The sequence below is a fragment of the Dendropsophus ebraccatus genome, chromosome 4 (genome assembly GCF_027789765.1).
Source record: "Dendropsophus ebraccatus isolate aDenEbr1 chromosome 4, aDenEbr1.pat, whole genome shotgun sequence".
Lineage (NCBI taxonomy): Eukaryota > Metazoa > Chordata > Amphibia > Anura > Hylidae > Dendropsophus > Dendropsophus ebraccatus.
This window is the reverse complement of record NC_091457.1, coordinates 34553146-34574907: the sequence shown is the minus strand read 5'-3', so window position 1 is coordinate 34574907 and position 21762 is coordinate 34553146. Positions and strand designations below refer to the sequence as shown.

The 21762-nt window shown below is 40.6% G+C and overlaps 2 long non-coding RNA genes across 2 annotated transcripts; one reads left to right on the top strand and one right to left on the bottom strand.

Annotated features, from left to right (window-relative positions):
- Positions 1-8346: 8346 nt before the first annotated feature.
- LOC138788042 (uncharacterized) lies at positions 8347-13131 on the bottom strand. The gene is made up of 2 exons (XR_011362546.1): positions 11636-13131; positions 8347-11388 (listed from the first exon to the last, which is right to left on the bottom strand). It is a non-coding gene; the product is annotated as an uncharacterized lncRNA (long non-coding RNA).
- On the top strand, positions 12129-14190 carry LOC138788043 (uncharacterized). The gene is made up of 2 exons (XR_011362547.1): positions 12129-13317; positions 13881-14190. It is a non-coding gene; the product is annotated as an uncharacterized lncRNA (long non-coding RNA).
- Positions 14191-21762: the final 7572 nt, after the last annotated feature.

Here is a 21762-nt window from a genome sequence, read left to right as displayed (position 1 = left end):
CCATAAGAAAAATAATTGAGGGGTAGGAGTACAGAACATATACTTGCATTAAAACCGATAGACGTTCTTTCAAAGTAAAATGTATCTACTTGAGGCCGGTCAAAGATGCAGATGATTTTTAACGTCTTAATCTATTTCAGCATAAAAAATGAAATTATTCTGTTATTAGGGATTTCATAACTACAGACACTTGGTTACAAACATAATACAGAGACTCCAGGCCATAAAAAGCTGCCATCTAATGTTAAAAGGGGACACAAAATATTGTCCAGCTTAAAGAACTATGGCTGGGGTGTTTTGCCATTACTGTATGGAAGGTAAGGCTAGAAATAAAACACTTTAGGGTATAGAATAAAAACTAAACAGAATCACTGGCTTGGTTTTTGTTGGGGGAAATAAATGAAACACAACAACTGTACACTAAACACTTCAATACTATATTGCATCTATGCTAACTTCCTCTTTAGTAAGCCCCTACTTTATACACTACAACACTGCCACCTGGTGGAGGTAATTGAAAATTACATTAACAAAGTTCATACTGAAAGCTTAGAGCCTGAATGAATCTTTTCTATATGCTCACGGATCAGTAAACCAAGACACCTGATGGCTTCTAGACCCTTGTAGGTTGTGACCACATAATTTAGGCATGAATTATTCTACACATTGAAAGGCATTTGTAAAGAGAGTTTAGATTTTTTTCTTCTTGAGGGGGGTTTCACCTGGAACATCTTTTCACCAATTTATTTAGTTGGGGACATTAATATACATAAATCAGTTGATCATATCTCCCCTTAAACGACTCTTCTTAACCCTAAACAAAGTAAATTTGTTTAATCTTTCCTCATAACTTCAACGCTTCATGCCCCTGATTAGTTAATTTGCTGCATCTGTAATCTTTCCAGTACTAGGGCATCCTTTCTATGAATTACCACTTTAACCCCTAGACGACCCTGGACGTAGGGTTACGTCATGGAAGTCTGTCCCCAGACGACCCATGACGTAACCTTACGTCATGGGTGTTATTCCCGCTATGAAGCGCGCTCCGGAGCGGAGCGCGCTTCATAGGAGGTGGGGGCCGGCTGCAGTGAGCAGCCGGGACCTCACCGGTAATGACACGCTGCAGCGATCGCGCTGCCGCGTGTCATTAACCCCTTAAACGCCGCGATCGCGGCGTTTAAGTGTAAGTGACAGGGGGAGTCCCCTGTCACTTACCGATCGGGACCCCCGCAGTGTGACTGCGGGGGTCCCGATCGTTGAAACGGACTGCTGGAGGTCTCTTACCTGCCTCCATGCGGTCCGATCGGCGATCTGCTACACTGAGCCTGCACAGGCAGGCTCAATGAGCAGAGCGCCGATTACACTGATCAATGCTATGCCTATGGCATAGCATTCATCAGTGTAGAAATCTAAGTAATGTATGTACAAGTCCCCCAAAGGGACTTCAAAAGTGTAAAAAAAAAAAAGTTCAAAACACTATTACACTACCCCAAAGCCCCTCCCCCAATAAAAGTCTAAATCACCCCCCTTTCCCATTATATAAATAAAACATATAAAAATGAATAAATAGATAAACATATAATATACCATAGCGTGCGTAATTGTCCGATCTATTAAAATATAACAAGTGTCATTGGGACCGGTAAACGGCGTACACGAAAAGAGGGGAAAAAGTGCGCAGATTACCGATTTTATGTTACATTATATATTAAAAAAAATCAATAAAAAGTGATCAAAACGTCCGATCTTCACAAATATGGTATTAATAAAAACTAGAGATCATGGCGGAAAAAATGACACCCCATACAGCCCCGTAGGTGAAAAAATAAAACTGTTATAAGCGTCACAATAGGCCCATTTTATTAATATTTAATTGCCAAAAAAAAGGATTTCATAAAAAAAAATATATATAACATTAGAGAATCTGTGTAACCTGCATATGGTTGTGTTCGGACTGACCTATAGAATAATAGTGTCATGTCGCTGTTACCAAATAGTGCATTACGTAGACACAGGAACCCCCCAAATGTTACCATATTGCATTCTTTCTTACGATTTCACCTATTTATATCTTCATAAATAATATATTTGGAATTCCATCATACATGTTATGGTAAAATGAATGACGCCATTACAAAGTACAACTATTCCTGTAACAAACAAACACTTACATGGCTTGTAGATAGAAAACTGAGAGTGCTAGAGCTCTTAGAAGGGGTGGAGGGAAAAACGAAAGCACTAAGATCAAAATTTGCGCGGTCCACTGGGTCATTTTGGGCCTGGTCCTCAAAGGGTTAAAGACCATCACATTTGTAATGTTTGCCTTTTGTGGGCCATGTTTGTTTCCCCTTGCTGACAAATGTTACCCATCCATTACTATATGCCTAATGCAGCAATAAAATAATTAAGCTACATGTAACAATGATATATCTGCACCAAACAATTGACCACATATGTTATAAAGAGGAAAGTACAGACCTATAGATTTAAGATATATGAGTGTAAGTTCAAACTTGATCGATATACTGGAGTTTTTTTTTATGTAGTGAACCAGCTGTCATATCCAAAACTTATATATGTATAAAGTCATGGGACATTTAAAGGAACAATCTATATGTAAAGAGAGAGGACCTAACCAGCAGAATGCAAAATGCAGACTGCAGAATGCAAAATAAGCACATAATCAATATGCAAATAATATGAATATCAATATCAATAAGCAAATAATCACAGGCACACTTGCCATCAGGCACATCCCTAACAGATTTGTTAAACTACTATAATGGTGTTGAACTTTCTCATTACTTATGAATTACAGAACTCAAAAGGGAAATTAAAGTGCAAGCTGCATGTAGACATTGTGTGAGCGAGCAATGAGTGGTGGAAGCTCTGGACTATATTACAACTCGACAAGAATGAGAACAGGGTAAGGTTAGTATCATATCTGCATCAGAGCTCTATTCAGGGGGCTCCATCACAGGATCCCACAATACTGCAAGCGGTAGTTTTTGCCCATTGACCCTGCTAAATAATCAGACCTAATTAAAGTCAATGGGACCTGTCAGGTTCAGTTTTTCTGCACTGTAAGGAGTCAGAATCCAAAATGGTGCTTGGGTGGGATCTAGTAAAGGGATTTTCCAAAGAGTCTGTGAGATATGAAAAGTGGAATCTGATTGGTTGCTAGGGGCAACTGAGCCAGTTTCACTTTACACCATGTTTAGTAAATCTCCCCCATAATGCTTTGATACAAAACTGATTCAAGGCGCTCATGAGTGTAAAGTGTTAATGGTCATAAAGTGTCAGGTGCCTACTTTTACACCAGGGGGCAGATATACTATCGCAAAAACAGAGAATTGTGGTTTAATTTGCAAAAAAAATCAGCTTCAGTGTAAGTTTTATACAATTTTGCGCCTAGTATAATAAGAGGTGAAGCTTATTGGAAACTGGATAAAGCTTTTTGTGAAAAGCAAAACTGTAAAGCAACAGTTTGACGTAAGATTACTAATAGTCTAAACTTATGGTGCTAAACTTATGGTTTACACAGACAGATTTATCTGACAGATCTTAAAAGACAAAGTCAGGAATGGACTATAAAAAGAGAACAGGTCATAAAAGAAAGATTGAAATCTATCCTCTTTTCAAATCCATTCCTGGCTTTGGCTTCAAAAATCTGTCAGATAAATCTTTCTGTGTAAACCCACCATTAGACTAGACAGTCTAAGCAACCACTAGATTTATCAAACAAAATAAATCAGTATTAGGGTCCTATTACACCAACAGATTATGTAACAGATTTTTGTTAGCCAAAGCCAGGAATGGATTTGAAAAGACACGGTATCTCAAGTACATTTGGGTCACTCTTTCTCTCTATGCTTTTACACCGATAGATCAAAGATATAAAACCCTTCTGTACGTACATTTGTCAATGATCACAATGATATACAAAAATAATTACAAGGCAGTAACATTGATGAGCTACATTGTTGACCTACCTGTGCTAACATTCACTTTATGGCCCAATCACAATGTTCTGACAATTACTGCTTTACATTTACTTGCCATGTTCTAATGATAGGAAACAGAGTACTAAACGCTTCTAACAAGTCTGTTCATGCCAAGTTACCCTCTTCTCCCAGAAAATCCGCTTTGGGTGGATATTGTTTGGTTACCTGTCACTTTTTCAAGTCCTTGATCCCCAATGGCATTTTATTTAGTTAAAAAGAAATATATCATAATGCATAACGTGTTACAGCAATCACATGTTAATTGTTTCTTACCAAAATCCTGTCCCTAACAGTATCAATAACAATGTCAGCCTAACCAATTTTCGAGTGACCAGACAACCATCTAACATGCCCTACTCTCCCCCACCAGCAGATGTCAGTAAAGATAATGGTTGGGCATAATGGATTTTCAACACTGTCATTCTTTATGTAAGTAGGAGAGATATGTCACAGGTGTAGCAGCAGCTTACTCCCCTCTCTCCATTTAAAAAAAGAAAAACAACAAACATTCTCAGCCAAGTGTGTATGAATATGGGGATAGCCATTGGCCAAACAAGCATTCAACTGACAGTTATCCAATGAGTATGGTTAGCGATTAAAAGGGTATCCCAGGGTTAGAAAAAAAGGGCCACTTTATTGTGATACTGCAACTCAATTCCATTGAAGTGAATGAAGCTGAACTGCAGTATCACAAACAACCTGAGGACAGGGGGTGGCGCTATTCTAAAAGAAAAATCTATGGTATTTCTAACCTTGAATAACCCTTTAAGGAAGGAAATACATACTATCTTTGGACACATCAATAGCAATAGTAGGTGGGGAATATAGATATTAAATTCTACAAGGGGTTTGGTAGACATATTGATACCTACTGATAACGCTTTCAGTTCTGTGCTGGAAAAGGAGGAAAAAATAATTCCTTCAAAGTTTTTGTAATTCTAATAGCATTATTAACTACCTACTGTAACATAGGCCACTGAAAATGTAACCACACACATATGAAAAAAGCCATTAGCTAAGGTTATCATAAGCCACATGCTGGCCATGTAAAAAAAAGGAAAAAAATGCATTTTTCATTGTTTTGAGGAAAAAATTTACTAACAGTAGGTCATGTAACATTTCTTTTTACAAAATAAGGCATAAAATATTGGAGAGCTCAATCTGAATTTTAACTAGAACAAACATGGTACATGGAATTCCCAGTAATAAACCATACCTGTAAATCTGCAGTCTTACATCCGGAGGTTGGATCAGAGAGAGAAACCGTAAAGTTGTATATCCAAAAACAGACACCAAGTTTGCTTTGTGAAAGACTGACTAAAGTAACAATAGCATATGCTATATGATAGTTAACGGACTATATAAGCATTATTCTAGTGCGGATATACCTGATTATAGAAAACCATCTTGGCCATGAGTGCTCAGAGCAGTCTTAAGTACTTATTCTGCCTCTGATCCCCTCACCATTGTTTGACAGCCATTGATGCCTTGTGTATACACTGGTGGCTGTCAGTCAGTGGTAAAGTAGGAAGAGGACATGTACTGTATTCTTTCACCTGAGCTATAGTCCAAACAGCACATCTGGTATAATAGCACATTAGGCCAGTCATTATTACATTACAAAGGTTACATATTCATACTACAGTGACACTCCAGCAATGGTCATGTAACTTTTATTTGTGTAGCTTCATCCTATTGAGTAGTTTAAACCATCGCCAAGTAATTGCATACTTCTTGCACATACATGTTGACCTCTTAGTCGATGCCAGGTGACAATCAAAAGCCTGTAGACTCCATAGCTCAGATAGACATCCATACAACTTTGTTCCTTTCCCGCATCTAAAAAGTAAACCATAGGTGACCAGCACAGTGGTAAATGCCTTGTGGGCATTAGAGGAGGCACAAATGAGGTGTAATTATCTGGATATCTGTCTGTACTGTCTGTACTAGGCACATTTTAGTGTCCCAATTACAACCACAATTTCCAGACCTCTACTGAGACACTTATATCACAGAACCCATTAGAAGTGCAGGAGGACGAGGTATTGCAGCTGTAAAGTGGATGCTAGACTACGCCTGTATTACCTGACTTTGATGCATAGTCATCTAGACAGTGAGGAAGTATTAAGCAGATGTCACCCCATCAGCAAGTTCTGAAGATTTGAGAAATGCTACATTTCTTTAATGCAAACAATACAGAAACACCTTTTATTGAATATCTAAATAACACACAAATGGCTGAGGTAAAACTTCAGCTGCCTGAGGCCTAGTCATAGCTTCACTAGCCAAAATGCATCAGGCACCTGAAGTGTTACCTCATGTTACCTGTAATAAGGAAAAACGTTTTACGGACAAGCTGGATCCACTGGATTGTTTGCATTCACACCTTAAGCCACATAAGGGCTTTACCTGAGCTGGCCGCACTCTGAATTATCTGTACATTTAGTGGAGTCATTCGGTACCGTTACACTAAGAGTTTCTATCTTTTCATAGGGGGCAGTCCCACCTTCTGGTAAGGCTACAAGATATTTCTCAGCTGTTCCTTTCTAACACATTAATATTTTGTGGCTCTTGTAGTAGATGTGTCAGACTATGACATCATTCTTTTTGGGAGACCCAAACACACCAAAATATTCTCACATTTGGCTAATAGGAGCCATCAAAGAATATAGCAGCCCTAATAATCTAGTATATTCATAAAAGGCAGCAGTGCTGGATGTGCTGCTGTGTATCCAAGCGGCCTGTCAATCACTGAGGGGTGTAAGCTCTACCCTTATGAATACACCAGACTATATAGCTATATCTATAGATAACTCCTATTAGCCAAACAACCCAATTTTACTTGCTGTTTTCTGTAATAAGAGGGCAGACCCATCCACAGTACGGGATATCCTGATGACAGAGCTCATATACACCAGATCATAACCATAGACTGACTGTGTTTAGTTTAAACACGAGTTATGTACACCCTCGACATAAAATACACTCTTTAAAAGCATGTTCACACATACTGTATGGGCTGCAGATTTCACGCTGGGTAAATTAATACAGGGAAAAAAAGGTGAACAAAGCATAAAATCCACAACGTATACAGTACATGGTGAACATACCCTAATGTGTCATAAAATATCATTTCCACACCATGACCTCCCCTGCTGGGATCTAGTCTGTTTTTTTAGGTTTTTATAAAAAGAAAATCATACACTTTTCTAATATACATGTGTTTAACCTTCTCATATCTTCTTTCTACTAGTGCAGAGAAACAAATACACAGCATTGATTAGTTCTGTACAATGCATCGATGGAGCACATCATCATGCCTATCAGTCTATGTACATGGGGCATACTATGAAGGAGTTAACATGACTTCACCTACAGACAGACAGCTATGTTGCAGATCACCAAGACAGCTAATCATAGGTAAATACACTGGGCAATAATTGTGGTAATTGTGTAGTTCTTTTCAGTTAGTCAATAGATGCATTACACAGAAGTGATCTGTGGTATATATATATATATATATATATATATATATTCATCACCACCTTACTGTGCAGATGGGGATCAACAGCAATTATGTAAATAATGGCAACAAGTATATTGGAAATCTGTATGATTACCCACTTTAAGTAAATGAGAAAATTAAGCCCTCAGTTTTAAAAATTCCTATTCACTATAAAATCTAACTTTTTTTTAAATCAAACCAATCATGTTTAAGATTTCTGCCTTATCAGAATAGAAACGTTACCAACACTTTCATAGACTAACATGCAGCATGTTAAGAAAAAAAAAATGAACAAAGACAGAAAGCCTAAAAATGTCAAAGGATTATACAGCTACACAATGGTCAGGTTGTAGTTAGAATCCCCTAAAAAGAAACACGATCCTAGATTTTTCAGTATAGAGACAAGTACAGTCTGATTTCCCTTATAGAAATCAACACCTAAGCTTTTATTCCTCAAATTGTTCTGGTAAAATGAAAGCTGCGCTGTGATTGGTTGCTGTGGGCATCTCAGTTCAGGTCCTAGAACAGATCGAGGCCACTGCTGCCTATAGCAACCAATCACAGCACAGCTTTTAATTTTTAAAAGCTATGAGAAATTAAAGCTGCACAGTGATTGGTTGATATAAGTGTGGTCTCTTACACTGACAGTAAAAAATTATCTTATTCCTAAACATTGAGCCCTCAGTCTAGATTACTGGTGTTCCTGAAAGACCATACAATTAGGGTTAGGTACCTCAAACTGCATACAAAACAATGGCACTTACCAAATCCATTTCAAGAAGCCAACACTAGATAAAATATACTGTTATATAATAACTCAAAGTGAAACAAGCTGAATTTCATGAAAAAACTGAGCTTTTATTTAAAGTGCTGAAAAAATGGTTAACTGGTCAATATATTACATTGGTTTGAACCCACAAAGTACAGTTTGTAGAATCTTTAGCCTTAATAATGTAAACTGTTCTGCAAAAGAATACTGTTATATACGAATACTCAAGCGAAAGCCACACATCCATCTACATAGACGCATATCAGACCACTGAAGTCTTATAACGTAACCCCAGCATTACACTTTAACCACTGTAGAAACCAAAGCGTCTCAGAAACAAGACATGGCCCTGGACCATCACAAGCTGACGCAATCCATAGCATTATTATATGTTACTGCTTTTAGGTGGTAGCGCAGTTATACGGTTTATCACTTGTTACGTGCCACAATGGCATCCGTTCGGCCATAGATAATGTCTGCTTTGGTTAACAGAAGAAATTGTAATGTTTTATAGATCTGTGCTTGTTTATGCTGGTGTGACCATTATAGATTATTAGGTTCTGTATAGTTTGACAGTTTCCAAGCGCATAGCGGTTATTGCATGTTTGATGAATAAGGTATTAATTGATAATGTATTGCATTATTTTATGTTTTAGTATGTTAATTGGAGAAAAGATTTTATATCTACAATTTTATAGATTTGATGGCTTGATGTTGCTCGCTCTGAAGATTATAGTATGTTTTTATGCAGGGAGCTTCCTCATTCGTGGCTGTAGAGAACTCCTCATGTTAATGATTATTCTTATGTAAGTGGTCCCATAGGTGTTCCAGGATTATCTGTAGCTGTGAGTGAAGCATCTGATGCGATCCTGTTATTCCTGGCAGTAGAGTTAACTGGGCTTTCACCTTTTTAATGTAGTGGTTGCATTATTATATTGTGTTATTTTAATGCTGGAGTTTATCATTTGATACCTCATTCAGCAAATATACCCTGACATTTGTTCATCAACAAGACACATCTAGGTTACCAGTAAACACAGGACACTTACAGACCCCACTGCTGAGGTCTAGAATTAACCACAGGAGGCAGATAGGAATCAAATAAGCGTCAACAAGTACAAGGCACAGATATGGGAAAACATACATACAAACTATGTGCTCATCTGGCACGCTAAAGCTGTAGACTTATCACATATGTAGCACACATTACAGCAAAAATTCATCAATAAACTGAAAAATATGCAATATATACAAAGATAACATGCCCTCAAATACAAACGGCCACTTTTGCAAAAATAAAATTTCACTTCCTGCTATAAAAAATACGCTTTAAAGTAGTAGATCTTGCTTTGGCACAAGAGTTCTTTGACCTGGATAAAGGTGTTGCACTTACACAAGAGTTCTTATCTGGGTAGCTTAGATCTTCCAAGGTGCAAACAATTACAAAGTTCAGCAGCTTAAATGAGCCCTTAAAGAGCTTAGGGAAATAGAGGGCAGCACTAGGTGCTCATCTTTATTAGGGAATGGGGCATGTGATGTCGGCTGGCACCGAAGGAGTCCTTCCACTGACTGGTAGTAACGGGACTTTAGGATGCAGAATACCATAGAGGCACAGGCAGGGAAGACCTCTTGCTCACAAGGTTACAGACTGAAGCATCTAAGGAAGCACTCTAGGTGCTCATCTTTATTAGGGGCCCAAAGCTAGGACATATGATGATGGGATCGCCAGGAACCAAGGAGTCCTTCCACTGACTGGTAACGGGACTTTGGGATGCAGAATACCATAGAGGCAGGGAGGACTTCTTGCTCTCAGGATTACCGACTGAAGCTTCTAAGGAAGCACGCTAGATGCTCATCTTTATTAGGGGCCCAAAGCTAGGAATATGATGATGGAATCGTCAGGAACCAAGGACTCCTTCCACTGACTGGACAGTAGTAATGGGACTTTAGGGTGCAGAAAACCAATGGCACATGTAGGGAACACCTCTGGCTCACAAGGTAGGGACCCAAGCTCTTAATGGTACACTGGTCTGTCGTACATCACAGGCTAAGGTAAGCATCATCTAAGGATCCATTGTAGTTCTCGGCAGGAACCATGGTAGTGCTTTAAAGAATCTGCAAAGAATCTAAAAATATCCATTTATAACCCCTCCCCCACCCACATTGAATAACTATACCAACTTCCCTATTTATCTAGATACGCCCCATAAGTGGTTTAACTGCAGACCATTACCCCTCCTCCCACCTCTTAGATTGGGCCATAACTAAAATTGGGTGACGCCCACATAGCTTAGGAACCTTAAACCAAATACAAAAAAAAAGAAATATACCAGTCTCAAATGCCTGTATAAACCACTTGGACCCATGCTCCTAAAGGTAGTACATTGGGCTTGTCGTACATCACAGGCTAAGGAAAGCATCATGTAAGGATCCATTGTAGTTCTTGGCAGGAACACGTAGCTGCTTGGCATGTGGGTGTGTTCTGAAAAGAATCTAAGAATATATTTTAAACCCCGCCCCCACCCCCTTTAATTAGATAAACTCTATGTAGCTAACCACTCCCCCTATGGGCAGACTCCACCTCCCCCTTTAAATTTGGGGCTTGGCTACAGAAACGGTTAACTCCCACATAGAATGGGATCTCTCAATATAACCCCAATACCAAAAGCGTTATATACCAGTATCAGATGCCTGTGTAAGACTTCTTTATCAAGTTACTTGAACATTTAAGTTAACAGAGCTGCAGATGGGAGATTTTATGACTTCAAATAGTTCATTAAACCTGGAAAATAAAATTAGGAGAAAACTCAATGCCCTCCCCCCCTCCCCCAAAAGTGCTCATCTATTGTTCTCTGGCTACGGTTGATAGAAGCAAACACAGCCACCTTGTTATGCATTCATCTGACATACATTAGGCACAGCCTCACCCTTCATCTACAGTAACAATACACTCCACCTCCATTACCACAGACGTGACTGTGTACACCTGATTCATCATAGAATTTCAGATTCAGCTTCTAGGCAGGTCTCCTGAGCACGTCAATACATTCGTCCCTACGGTTCGATCATGTTTCTATACACTTCTGAGCGGTATCTTCTCTCGACAGATCCTAAGGATCATAAAAGGACCACACACTTGTAGTAGGACCCCACTGACACAGCACATCATGATCCCACCCACACATCAGACTACACAGCCTAAGGTTTTATATAGTTACCAGTTCCTTTTTTCATTAGTAAACTTTACCTTCACACTTGTGTTAATAACCTTACATTTTAAGCTAAGGTTCATATAAATCCTATGTGAGTCTATCCCCAGCACATACTCACCACAGCTGAGGCTGCTCATATACTTACCACCACGGACCCTGGAGCACAGCAGCAGCTGCCAGCCATCGTCTTCAGGTCTTCCTCCTCTTCTTCTTCATCATCATCTTCTTCTTCTTTTCTTCCCTCTTCCTTTCACGTCCCGTCCGCATTCTGCCAGACTGCTTTCAATGCAGTCTCTTTTTATAGGCTCACAGTGACTAACAGAGCAGTGCTGCAGTAATCCTTCCGCCAGGCTATGAAAAATAGTCCCTGCCTGTGTCATCTGTTTACTCAGCTCTTTTCCTTCTACATTGTTCTGAAGCTACATAAGAGGCAAGTAAATTCGGTATAAACGCTTCCCACATAGAATATGTAAAGAAACATAAATTCTATCATTTACTGCATAATGAGAAAGTGGAAATTTCCAGCTTGCTAGAAAACTCCTTTCACGCATGTGCACATCTAGCTGTAGACGCCCAAATAGTCCCTGCGGTATTCCTTTTTTCACATCATGATAGAAAATATATATATATATATATATATATATATATATATATATATATATATATATACACACATATACAGTTAGGGCCAGAAATATTTAGACACAAGTTTTGTTATTTTAGCTGTTTACAAAAACATGTTCAGAAATTCAATTATATAAATAATATGGGCTGAAAGTGCACAGTGACAGGGTTTAGGAATCATAGCTCTGTAATGCATAGCCTCCTCTTTTTCAAGGGACCAAAAGTAATTGGACAATGGACTCTAAGGGCTGCAATTAACTCTGAAGGTGTCTCCTTCGTTAACCTGTTATCAATGAAGTAGTTAAAAGGTCTGGGGTTGATTCCAGGTGTGTGGTTTTGCATTTGGAAGCTGTTGCTGTGACCAGACAACATGCGGTCAAAGGAACTCTCAATTGAGGTGAAGCAGAACATCCTGATGCTGAAAAAAAAGAAAAAATCCATCAGAGAGATAGCAGACATGCTTGGAGTAGCAAAATCAACAGTCGGTTACATTCTGAGAAAAAAGGAATTGACTGGTGAGCTTGAGAACTCAAAAAGGCCTGGGCGTCCACGGAAGACAACAGTGGTGGATGATCGCCGCATACTTTCTTTGATGAAGAAGAACCCGTTCACAACATCAACTGAAGTCCAGAACACTCTCAGGGAAGAAGGTGTATCTGTCTCTAAGTCAACAGTAAAGAGAAGACTCCATGAAAGTAAATACAAAGGGTTAAAATTGCCGAAAAACACCTCAAGAAGCCAGCTCAGTTCTAGAAAAGTATTCTATGGACAGATGAGACAAAGATCAACCTGTACCAGAATGATGGGAAGAAAAAAGTTTGGAAAAGAAAGGGAACGGCACATGATTCAAGGCACACCACATCCTCTGTAAAACATGGTGGAGGCAACGTGATGGCATGGGCATGCATGGCTTTCAATGGCACTGGGTGACTTGTGTTTATTGATGACATAACAGCAGACAAGAGTAGCCGGATGAATTCTGAAGTGTACCGGGATATACTTTCAGCCCAGATTCAGCCAAATGCTGCAAAGTTGATCGGACGGCGCTTCATAGTACAGATGGACAATGACCCCAAGCATACAGCCAAAGCTACCCAGGAGTTCATGAGTGCAAAAAAGTGGAACATTCTGCAATGGCCAAGTCAATCACCAGATCTTAACCCAATTGAGCATGCATTTCACTTGCTCAAATCCAGACTTAAAGTGTCACTGTCGTGAATTTTTTTTTTGCAGAAATCAATAGTCCAGGCGATTTTAAGAAACTTTGTAATTGGGTTTATTATCCGAAAAATGCATTTTTATCATGAAAAAGCAGTTTGAAGCTCTCCCCCCTGTCTTCATTGTTCTCCTATGGAGAGAGCTAAAGAAAAGACCAAAACAGGACAACAAAGAGTTAATCTACAAATCCCTCACTCATTATCTGTTCTGACCATCACCAGTGACCTGTCTGAGCTCGGATTACAGCTGTCACCCAGCTCCGTGCCTGTAATCCTCTGTTATCTGCTTTCTGCTGCCGGCTAACTCCCTCCTTCCTCCTCCCCCCTCCCCTCTCCCTAGAACAGACAGGGGACGTCTCCTGCAACAAGTCACAATTTTCAGATTTTTCAGAGTGGATGAAAAAGAGGAAGGAGGGGGGGACCTGGGAAAAGGCTTTTTACATGCAGATAATGTCAGATTTGGCTAATAAACCCAATTACAAAGTTTCTTAAAATCGCCTGGACTATTGATTTCTGCAAAAAAAAAAAATATGACAGTGACTCTTTAAGACGGAAAGACCCACAAACAAGCAAGACCTGAAGGCTGCGGCTGTAAAGGCCTGGCAAAGCATTAAGAAGGAAGAAACCCAGCGTTTGGTGATGTCCATGGGTTCCAGACTTAAGGCAGTGATTGCCTCCAAAGGATTCGCAACAAAATATTGAAAAAAAAAATATTTTGTTTGGGTTATGTTTATTTGTCCAATTACTTTTGAGCTCCTAAAATGTGGAGTGTTTGTAAAGAAATGTGCACAATTCCTACATTTTCTATCAGATATTTTTGTTCAACCCTTCAAATTAAACGCTACAATCTGCACTTGAATTCTGTTGTAGAGGTTTCATTTCAAATCCAATGCGGTGGCATGCAGAGCCCAACTCGCGAAAATTGTGTCACTGTCCAAATATTTCTGGCCCTAACTGTATGTATGATATGTCATTTTTAAATTCTGAATTCTTTCCTATACATTAGTTCTCATCTCACTATGGCTTAATGGCGCTTAATGCCATTATTTTCTATATGTTGTAAATTCACTGCGGTAATGGTCAGTACTTTCTCCTCCTCTTTTGAGCTTTGCCGCTGTTATATGGGGAATGCTGGCTCAGGGTACGTGCACACTACGGAATGGCAACGGATAACCCGTTGCGCATTCTGCAGCTTGCACCCGCCCGCAGACTGTGGCGTCTCCACCTGTGTCATAAATGGAGTCTCAGGCTGTTGCAGGCTAATAGTCTCTTAAAGTTTCCCCCTGTGGAGCCCCGCCATAGATCTATGAGAATTGTACACAAGTTATATTACTTTCCTATTATCTGCTTGCTGTGTGCTACAGGAGTGCTGACTCCTCCCCTTTTGAGCTCTGCTACTGCTGTATGGGGAATGGTGTCAGCTACCAGCAGTAGAACAAAGCACATTGACATTCCTTGGATCTGCTCCCTCCCCTTTTGAGCTCTGTTACTGCTGTATGGGGAACTGCTCCTGCTACACACAGCCCAGCACACTGTCATTCTCTAGGTCTGCTCTATGGCAGCTACACTTCTGCAAAGTCCTGATCTCCTGCAATGTGAAATGTTGTTGCAATCTGCTCTACAAACCAAAGGCAACTGTGTCACTAATGTTTAGAAAACTTCCCATACAGCTACAAGTGACACTGTGTAACCTAAATGTATCTTTTCTGACTATTAGGGTGGGTTCACACTGAGGAATTCTCGTGGATAAATTCCACGGAATTCCGTCGGCTGTACGTGCGCATGGCCGCACGCCTTTCTGCTGGCTCAATAGACACCATTCTATGGGCCGGCTGATTCCGCATTCCGCATTTTCACATCAAACAGAGACAAATGGAACTGCTACATAAAGATACTTGATATTATATAATGGTAAAGGTTGCTGGGTAAATCTCCGTGTGTATGTTAATACTGGGCGGAAGAATACAGTTCACTAACAGCTGCCGGCGGATGGATTTCCCTTTGCATTACCTCATCCTGCTCCAAACAACAAAGCGGGCGGATGAATATGCACTGCGGCAGGGTGGGGAGCTGGTGAGAACCGGTTGGAACTGGATTGTGCTCGTTCATGAATGTTAAACAAAAGAATTTTCTAGTGCGACACAATCTTCTACACTGTGACTTGTTCATGTAGATGAGGAAGGAAGCGGACATGTTTGTATTGGTGACGGAGACAACAGTGTTACATATAGAGGGGACTGGTATAATGAAAGGAACTGGGAGCGAAGAAAAACTGGTTAAAATAAACATATGTGAGCTTTGTCACAGTTTCTACTGAAAAATAGCACCATAGATGATAACCTGGCATACTCCATTATGGTTAGTTCTGCTGATCTCCTCTCTGCCATGTTATGGATCCCCAGTTGTGGGAATGGGTGGGGGATCCAGTGGTCGCACCCCCACTGGGATAATTCTTTTAAAGGTGTTGATTGCATTATAGTGAAAAAAGGTCATATAGTGGGGAGATAGTTTAGCCCAGTGCAGCCCAACTTTTGGCAACTACAATCCCCATCATGATGGAAGTTGCACTTTTAGAACACTGCTTCAGTTACTAAAATCCTTTTACTTTCACTAAATTACCAGTTCCTGTAAGCAACCATTATTGGAGCCAATGAGACCCTAGCAACCCATGTGACATGAGACAGATAAGTGCCTGTGCAGAATAAAGAGAATAAAGCAATAAAGGCATAGGGCCATCATGTTTGTGTATCACTTGACTGACATAAAATAGTCACCTATTTTATGGTATACTAGCTGCTATATACCAGATAATTCCCCTTGTTAGGATATGTTTAGTAAATCAGACAGAATTCTGCAGTGGAACTTTCCGCCGCTGTCTCAGTGTGCCATAGCCTGTCTATGGGAGAGTGTGCGCTCCTTTGCTGCCGCTGCTCTCTGACGTGCTCTCTGAAGTGACATGTCTGTGCATCTGGGAACCATATCAGATTTTGTTAAAATGTACAAGTTAGATAAATAGTGTTCGAACTCAGAGAGACTGGTCAGCTGTCTAGTCTTTAAGGGTCCCTCCCTACTCTCCCTTTAGGGTGGCTTCACACCTACCGGATCCGCAGCGGTAGTATGAAGGTCTATGGCGGTTATATATCCGCAGCGGAATTTTCATTCCACTGTGGATATGTAACCCAGCCCCTATAGCCCCCAGCCCGGAGCATACATTACCTGCTTGGCGCTGCGGCTGTGTGTGAGGCCCCCGTCACCTGTCGGTCCCCATCAGCCAATCAGTGCTGATTGGTTGGTTGATGGGGAGCCTCACACACAGCCGCGGCGCCGAGCAGGTAATGTATGCCGCGGGCCGGAGGCTGCGGGGGCTTAAAGGGGCCGGGTCACATACTGGCAGCGGAATGAAAATTCCGCTGCGGATATGTGACCCATTCAACTTCACACTACCAGGATCCGTAGCAGATCTGGTACATGTGAAGCTACCCTAACAGATCATGTCAGATCTATCTCTTTTCCAGACCAGCTTTTATGTGATAGATTTTCGGTCCACCATACATTTTACAGAGTGGCCATTTTCTTTAACAAGAACCCCCCCCCCCTCACGCACACACATAAGGCTGTTTTTCAATTTAGTGAGGTTTTACTGAAAATACACAAGCTGTTTATCAGTATAAGTATACAGCTGCTGCTAATGTTCTGCCCCTACAACCTGTCAAGAAAAAAGCTTGCCGGCTTTTACTGCAGTATACTCCTGATTGGCCCAAAGATTTCAAGAGGAACTCTTTAAAGGGGGGGCTGCATGAACATAAAGAATGTATCATTACCTGTACCCGTTGCGCTGCTCTCGGGTCTCTCGGTCAGCCACCGGAAGTAATTTTTGGCCGGCTTCTCCATACATCCCGGCCCTGGGTCCTGCTGCTGGAACATCACTTCTTTGCTGATGCATTGCCTGCTCAGCCAGTTAGTGACTGCAACGGTGTCCCACCCCAGTCAATGATTGGGTGAGCAGGCAATCTCATCAGTAGGCTACGTGATGTTTCAGCAACAGGAGTCCTGTATCGTTCAGGTAGCGCTACATTTTATGGGCCAGTAGGGCGACCTTTTTTGACAGGTTGTTGGCATACACTGTGAGGGTACACTCTGAGCTCAGCCATTCACAGGCCAGGACCAGGCAGCTGTGGAACACAGGAGAGTAGACCGGGAGTGGGGAGAGGTAAGGTGTCAGATGTTTGGGCAAGGGCTGCATGGACAACGCTAGCAATGTCCATGCAGCCCTTACTGCCTGATTATCGGGCCGTCTAATAGATCCAGTGAATAAGTGCCGATCTAGCAGATCGGCGTTCGTGGACTAAAATGATCGGGCTGTAGTCAGCCAGTGTAATAGTACCCTTAGGAATTCTTAGTACCCTTAGGAGTATAGTATGGTCAAGAACAGAGGCAGGGGGGTGGTATTCAGGATACAACAGACAAATGGTGAGGCAAAAGCATAGTCAGAAGCCTAAAACATGAGTAGTATGTCAGGCATTATATACAAGGGCTGAGACAGGTACATAGTCAGGGACAGATGGTCCTTATATAAGAGTCCAGGTACAATAGGTACCATGCGTCATATCCAAGAGTTGAGACAAGAACATAGTCAGAAATAGCGAAAGGTTAGGATCATGATAAAGTACTGTAGGCAAAAACAACATTGGCGATTAGACATAGACCTGGGGGGGGGTTAACTTGGGGGGGTTTAACTAACATACTCAAAGTGGAATGTCAATCCCACTGCGAGTATGTATTTTTATAGAAAAGAACTGGCAATGGATCCGCAGTGGATTTTGCGTCGAATTCGCAGCGTGAAATCCGCTGTGGATCTGGTACGTGTTAAGCTACCCAAAAGCTACCGATTAGAGATGAGTGAGTTTACAGAGGGAACGAAGCGAATTGCTTTGTTCCAATCTGCATTCTGCTCATCAGGCTGCGGGCTTTGAAGTCTGCTCTGCTCCGTGCCGCTCCTCCCCATGTGCTGGGAAAAGATGGATCCAGTCCTGTGAAGAAGTTTCCTAGGACTGGATCCATCTTCTCCCTGCGCATGGGGAGGAGCAGAGCAGACTTCAAATCCCACAGCCTGGTGAGCAGAATACAGATTGGAACAAAGCAATTCGCTGAGTTCCTTATGTAAATTCGCTTATCTCTAATACCAATGACCAATTTTATAGGCTACACTTCTTTTGAATAGGCTACATTTGTACAGTGTGGTGCCCCCCTTTAACCCAAAATACTACTTTTTCATTCTTATTTTTCTTCCCTCAGATCTCATCTTTTCCAGGTATGACAGAAGTGATATGAAAATACCAAAGTGCCCTAAATAGTTACTGTACCTAGCCAGCAGTTCCTATGCAAATAATCACTTTTGGACCAATAAAAATATATGTGGTACCTTGGTTTAAGAGTAATTTGGTTTAAGAGCTTTTGGTTTAAGAGCTCACAGTTTTTCAAAAGTGTGACTTAGTTTAAGAGCATTGCTTTGGTTGAAGAGCTACCTGAACTGGGTGGGAGCGCAAGTGGGGGAGGGGCATGGCCTGCATAGTGGGGTCTACAGCCCTGTACTTCGACCCAGGAAGTCTGCCTCACCTTCCAAATCATAGTAGATCCACTTCAGGCTGGGGCTTACATCAGAGGACAGGACTGTGGAGGTAATCTCTCCATAGCTGTAACCCCTCTCTCCCCGGACAGAGAGTGCTGCTATACTGTACCCACATCTGCCCAGCTCATTCCTTTATGCTCCCTGCAGTCTCTGTCCGCCCTGGTGTTTCCCATCCTCTCCATTACTGTACAGTAATAATAATATCACATATTCTGCTGTTGCTGAATGTTTGTTTCATTTGTTTTATATGTTATTCAGAATAATAAATCATTATTTTTGGGGTGTGGAACCAATTGTCTGCATTTCTCTGATTTCTTATGGGAAAATTTGCTTTGGTTTAAGAGTGGATTTGAATTACAAGCACAGTCCCGGAACGAATTATGCTCGTAATCCAAGGCACCACTGTATATCTCTTATGTGGTTATAACTTTATGACTAAGGGAAACCGTATACATATTCATGTAGGTTTTCCTATGGAACTAATATGCAGTTAAAGTCTATTTTGCGATGTATAGAGTTTGCATAAAGCAACTGTTTTTGTATTTCATGTACGTGCTCAGTTTTGCCTCGGCATGTTCTTTTCAATAGATCGAGTCACTGGAAAATTCCAGTCTGGCTGAATTCCTAACCAGTTCTCCCTTCCCCCACAGTGCTGCAGTGGAAAAACAAGCTGATCACATTACAGGCCTTCTTCAGGGCGGATGTTACCGCCTCACAAAGATTAGTCACTGTATTCTGGCTTTAACCTCTTAGTGACTGTTTTGAACTTAGTGTTTTGCTACTTCTAAAAAGCTGCGTTTTACATAATAGCTGTAAAGTAGCTTTATTCTGAAATATATGTATACAGTATATCTAGTGCATTGTATGCTTTGTCTATAGCTTTCTAATATTGTTTTCTGATCTAAAACAGGTTAAACCATTTACTGAGTACTGAACGCTATAACATGTCATACATATATTAGATACATCTCATTGATGTACATTTTTATCAGTATTTGTAAGTCAAAAAAGTTACAGGAGGGATCAAATAGAAAGAAGAAATACAATTAAATAAAATCCCCCCCTGAAAACAATGCTTTGGGCGCATCAATGGTTTAGCTAATGCTGCGTTTACACGGAACAATAATTCGCCCAATCAAACGATTAACGATTTCGATAACAATGTGGTTGTTTTTAAACAATCAGTGTTTATACGGAACGATAAATCATTTGGAAAAATCATTATTGTGATCGTTTTAAGATTGCTTAAGCCCATCTCACACATAGGGTGAATTGGTGAAAGACTGTTTACACAAAGCGATCTGCGAATTTTTAGCGAACGACCAACGACGATTTGAGACATGTTGATGTGATCGTTATCGCGAAAATTCGAACGATAATCGTGTGTAATCGTGTAATCGTGTTCTGTGTAAACGCACCATAACATTCATCTAATGTGTCTAGGCACCATTAGGCATTTTTTTCACACCACATTTATGGGCTGTGCTGAAGACACGAGTAACATTAATATTGAAAAAAGATAAAAATGAAATTGAACCTATTATTCTGCCTAAAAACACTTATTAAGAGTATAAACACACACACCGTATACGCAGCGTATTTACTGCTGCGATACGCAGCAAATACGCAAAAAATACACAAAAAGTACGCAGCAGATTAGATCTAAATAACTGAGCACAGCATCAAATCTGCTGCAGATCTGCTGCGTATTTGCTGCGTATCTGCTGCGTATACGGTGTGTGTGTTTGTACCCCTATTCTGATAAAGAAAGGCATCCAGACCCTGTCTGAACTTTTGTGACAACCCCTGACATACGCTAGCCATGATTATGACATAATGATCAGTAAAATTGGCCATTTGGTCGACTGTCACATGAATGATAATTCACTATGGCCGACAGCGGAAGGTTCCGCTGAAGCTGTGATCGGGCGTTTTGGATTTTTTTTCCTGCACATGGTCAGCTGAGAAAACAAGTTAATACTGGCGGAAGTCACTGCTTATTTCCTACTTTTTTGTATTATTTTAATATGAGTGTATAGGTATAGGTATGTTTTAGACATACAGTACGTCTAGAAATCCGCCAATATAAAGCTCTAAAACACACTGGGGGAGATTTATCAAACTGGTGTAAAGTAGAATTGTCTTAGTTGCCCCCTAGCAACCAATCAGATTTCACTTTTCAATTCTACTTTACACCAGTTTGATAAATCTCCCCCAGTGTGCTTTCAGTTTTAAATATCTAATATTAATGTAGCTGAATAGTATTTAGGGGGTTGGTTTCTTTTATTTTTTACACAGTGGATACTTTTATTTAGATTTTTACCTATGTATTTAGTTGGTTGTTACGGTACAGAAAAACTTTCAGCGCTGTATACATGGAATGTGGCAAAACAATGACCACATATACAGTGCTGGTGTTTCCTCCTTTGGGCTGTGTGACCTCAGCGTATATCTGTTATCAGCAATCACACTTGGTTTCTAAAAACACATTCCTGCCCTTATAGAGCAAACACTTGTCACAGCTTGTCTCACAGTAACAGCAGGATAACAAACAGCAGCGCTTTTTGAGTCACGTACCCTTGAACACAACAAATTAGATAGAGGACAGAAAACAGAGAAAAAGTAAACAGGAAAAAAATCTATAAGGTGCTCTAGGTCAGCGCTGTCCACAAAGAAAGGTGCCAAAGAGTTAAATTAAAGGAATTTATTAAACAAAATCAGCACGCATATGACGTGTTTCGAAGACGTGTCTTCTTAATCAGAGAAATAAAAGTGCATAGCAAATAATAGAGCTCAGGCTAT